This window comes from Heterodontus francisci, chromosome 34 (assembly GCF_036365525.1).
Source record: "Heterodontus francisci isolate sHetFra1 chromosome 34, sHetFra1.hap1, whole genome shotgun sequence".
In the NCBI taxonomy this organism is placed as follows: Eukaryota; Metazoa; Chordata; class Chondrichthyes; order Heterodontiformes; family Heterodontidae; genus Heterodontus; species Heterodontus francisci.
In genome coordinates, this window is record NC_090404.1 from 34723066 (window position 1) to 34727939 (window position 4874).

Genomic DNA, 4874 nt, shown 5'->3' on the forward strand with positions numbered 1-4874 from the left:
TTTAGCTAACTGCCTCGGTAGCAGATTGTACAGTTAGGGTATTTACATAATATGTAGCGACTCAGCAAAAGACTTGTTTGATCAGAATAACAGTGTAAAAACTGGAATGTGAATGAAATTCCAACAATAAATATAGATAAAAGTTTCAAAACTTTTCAAGTATTCCGAGCCAAACTGTTGGTGTCATTGGTTCAGGCCATCCTTGTCAATGATCGCGTCCCATACATTGGCACTGTAGCAATTCCTGCACCACTGAAAATATTACTTTCTTCGGATGCGCGTTTCCTGAAATGCAACCATTCGGTGGTGCACTGCTGGCACTTGCGCAAATCAGCCTCTTGGACACTATGACACAAAACAGCCAAATAAACCGAAATCCCCTCAATGGCCACTATCGCTGCCTCAATCATCGCATTGAGTTCCCCACTCAATCGCCGCTACTCTTCACCGCTCTCTCGCGCGCTCGCCGCTGGTTCCGCCCCTTGGTTGGGGTCCAATGACGGAGCGTTTACCCAAGATATCCAGCGGTTGAGGATGTCCCATATTCACAAGACAGGAAACCAGAGCGCCGGCGCAATGTTGAACAGCACTTGGAGCATGCGCAGTGTGAATGTGAATGATGGCGGGCGCTTTTGCACTCGGTAAGCGGGGGCAAGAGCGGTGGATCCGGCGGGTGGGCGAGGAGGCTTCAGAAACACCCGGTGTAGGTCTCAACAACCTCAATAAGAAGTTCCCGGTCCCGCGTTTGCACTGAGCGGGGTGGCAGCTGCGGGGCTTCTCCCGGTGACAGGCCCGGAATTAACGGCCACCAGATTTCCAGCTCTTTTGGAGGAAATAAAGATTAATAAACTGTAACATCAAAGGACAAAACTTTAAAGGAAACTGAGCTCAGTTATAAAGGGGCCTGGGGGAGGGTGGGAGGAACCATTTAGGACACAGCACAGGGCAGGAGGTCCCCCTTCCCTGGTTCCACAAAGACTCCCCTTGGACTGGGCCACACCTGGGCAGGGCTGGCTCAAGGTGCAGGAAGCTGCAAGCTGCTAGGCTGAGCTGTGGACTGGGAGGAGTGGAGGGTTTGACTGACAGGCCTGGGGAGGGGGATATCAGGGCAGGTACACACACTGCTCCCCCTTTTCCTTCTGGGAACTTTTACTGGAATCGTGTTTGTGAGTGTTTCTGAACTCTGTCTCCCTAGCCTGGTAATGTTGGTGGATTGTGGGCTGCTGTGAGTGTTGGACTATATTGTCTCTCCTCATTCTTCCTCCTTCTCCCACTCCGAGTTCCAGTCTGCAGGCTCCGGCGGCTCAATGTACCTGAAAAATTTACTCTGTTTGTCTCTCTACAGATGCTGTCTGAACCACTGAATACAGCCAGTATTTTCTCCTTTGATTTCAGATTTCCAGCATTTGCAGTATTTTGGTTTTATTTTAATGCAAGCGTTGCTCACAAAATTATGTCAAGAAATCTTGACGGACCAATTAAGAGATGGTTTCTATCGGGATGGGTGTTGATGTTTTTGGTTGCATCAGTTTGATTTACAGTGGAAATGGAGGAACAGCTGCTGGCTTTAATCCCGAGTACTTTTGAGCCCAGTCAGGCCCAGCAATTTCTAATGTGAGACTGTGAGGGAGGTAGATTCCAGGGGAGATGAGGTTCCTAAACCGACACCAACCACTCAATGTAAAAGAGTATTGTTTTAGGAACAAATATTTCTGTAGAGGCTTTTAATCCATTTTTACATGTACAAAATTTGTTACTTCATTCTTGGGATATGGGCATCACTAGCCAGACCAGCATATAGAGTCATCGAGAGATACAGCACTGAAACAGGCCCTTCAGACCACCGAGTCTGTGCCGACCAACAACCACCCATTGATACTAATTCTACATTAACCCATATTCCCTACCACTACCCCACCATTCTCCAACCATCTACCTACACTAGGGGCAATTTACAATGGCCAATTTACCAATCAGCCTGCAAATCTTTGGTTGTGAGAGAAAACCGGAGCACCCGGCAGAAACCCATATATTGCCAATTCCCATTGAAAAGGTGATGGCGGGCCACTTTCTTGAACCGCTGCAGTCTGTGTGGTGAAGGTGCTCCCACGATGCTGTTAGGGAAGGAGTTACAGGACACTCATCCAGTAATGATGGTGATATATGTCCAAGTTCACATCAACTTGTATTTATGTAATGCTCTTAATGTAATAAAATGTTTCAGAGGATTGTTATAAAATTACATTTGACACTGAGTCATATAAGAAGATATTAGGACAGATGTGCAAATGCTTGATCAAAGAGGTGTGTTTTAAGAACTGTCTGAAGCACGGAAGGTGAGGTTTAGGGAGGGAATTCCGAAGCTTATGGCCTGGGCAGCTGAAGGCACGGACACCAGTGGTGGAGCAATGAAAATCGGGGATGCTGAAGATGCCAGAATTAGATGAGCCCTGATCTCTCGGTGGGTTGTAGGGCTGGAGGAGATTATAGAGATAGTGAGGGGTGAGGGCATGGAGAGATTTGAAAGCAAGGATGAGGATTTTAAAATTGAGGTGCTGCTTAACTGGGAGCCTGTGTAGGCCAGTGAGCACAGTGGTGATGGTGAACAGGACTTGGTTCCAGTAAGGACACAGGCAGCAGAATTTTTATGATCTCATGTTTACGGAGGGTAGAATGTGATAGGCCATCCAGGAGTGTGTTAGAATAGTCAAGCTGAGAGGTAACAAATGCATGGATCTAAGTTTTAGAGGCAGATGAGCTGAGACAGTGGCAAAGTCGTGTGATGTTACTGAGGTGAAAATAGGCAGTCTGAGTGATGGTGCTGATATGCAGTTGGAAGCTCATCTTGGGGTCAAATATGATACCAAGGTTATGAACGGTCTGGTTTAGCCTCAGACACTTGCCGGGGAGAGGGATTGAGTTGGTGACTAGGGAGTTGACTTTGTAGCAGAAACTGAAGACAATATTTAATCAGAGGAAATTTCTGTTCATACAGTACAGGATGTCAGACAAGTCAGGATGGTGTGTGACTTGGAGGGGAACTTGGAGGCGATGGTGTTCACATACACCCATTGCCCTGATCCTTCTAGATGCTGGAAGTTGAGGGTTTGAGAGGTTCTGTCAAAGTTGTGTTCGAGTTGCAGATATATAAAATCCCTCTCCTCTGCCTGCTCCTCGCCCTCTCCCTCCCTCTCTCTCTGCTCCCATAGAGGGTAGAGTCTTGTGTAGGTCCACACTGGTTGGCAGGTTCCCTTCCCTTCCCTGAAGGAAATTAGTGAACCAGTTAGGGTTGTCCATCAATCCAGCAGCTTTCATGGTCACTTCTTCCTATTGCTGGTCCCATAAATTACCAGATTCATTCAGTTCCATTTCATAACCTGCCGTTGTGTTTTTGTGGATTCTCTCACACTTTTTCTTTTTAAAATTAATTTCATAGGGTTGTAGAAGGGGGAGGATTTGCAGCCGTGAAATGCAAAGCAAACGTCAGATCAAGATCTGAAACAGTCGCCCAATGGAACATGGAAGGAAAAAACACCGATCAAAGTGGGGAGAAACTGTACACGTGTTCTGTGTGTGGACGGGGTTTCAGCCGATCATATGGCCTGCCAAGACACAAGTGCAGTCACATTGGGAAGAAACCATGTAAATATGGGGACTGTGGAAAGGGATTGAATTATCAAGTTGGAGCTAGAAACTCATCAACGCAGTCACACCCTGGAGAGGCCGTTCACCTGCTCTGAGTGTGGGAAAGGATTCACCCAATCATCCGACCTGCTTGAGACATCAGTGAGTTCACACTGACGAGCGACCTTTTAAATGTCCAGACTGTGGGAATTGCTATGAAGGTTCTGCTGAACTGATGATCCATCAAGGTGTTCACACTGATGAAAGACCGTTCAGGTGCTGTCTCTGCGGGACTGGATTCAGACAGTCATCTGATCTCAGTGTACACCAGCGTATTCACACTGGGGAGACGCAGTTCACCTGCTCTGAATGTGGGAAGAGATTCACTTACTCATGCACCCTACTGAGACACCAGCAAGTTCACACAGGGGAGAGGCCATTCACCTGCTCAGAATGTGGGAAGGGATTCACTCAGTCATCCAGCGTTCTGATACACCAGCATATTCACACTGGGAAGAGGCCATTCTCCTGCTCAGAATGTGGAAAGGGATTCATTGACTCGTCCACCCTGCTGAGGCACCAGCGAGTTCACACTGGGGAGAGACCATTCACCTGCTCAGAGTGTGGGAAGGGATTCACTCGGTCATCCCACCTGCTGGCACACCAGCGGGTTCACACTGGAGAGAGGCCATTCATCTGCAAAGAGTGTGGGAAGGGATTCATTCAGTCATCCCATCTGCTGATACACCAGCACATTCACAATGGGGAGAGGCCGTCCACCTGATCAGGGTGTGGGAAGGGATTCATTCAGTCACCCCACCTTCTGAGACACCAGTGAGTTCACACTGGGGAGAGGCCGTTCACTTGATCAGGGTGTGGGAAGGGATTTCTTACTTCATCCAAACTTGTGAAACGCCAGCCAGTTCACAGGTAACTCAGGGATGAGAAATTTCTGCCACATAGCAAATTTTCAACATTAGGGTTTCGTAAATACACCATTAGCTTTTCTCTTTCCAACCTTGACCAAAAGACTGGCCTTCAAAAAAAATGGAACTGACAGTTCCGATTTTTTTTTTAAACCTTCCAACCAGCAAGCTGTCGGGAGTTTTTTTTTTAACCTCTTTTAAGTCACCTTTATTTTTTATCGTCTTCCACCTTAGTGGGAAGCAAGTGGATGGAACTGCATACTGCTTCACAACTTCAGTGTGTCAGTCTTCTGGAAATGGCCAAAAAGGAGGTGTGTGTATCCA

At 47.3% G+C, this 4874-nt stretch overlaps 1 pseudogene; it reads left to right on the forward strand.

Annotated features, from left to right (window-relative positions):
- The first annotated feature begins 534 nt into the window (after window positions 1-534).
- LOC137348814 (zinc finger protein 623-like) lies at window positions 535-4492 on the forward strand (annotated as a pseudogene).
- Window positions 4493-4874: the final 382 nt, after the last annotated feature.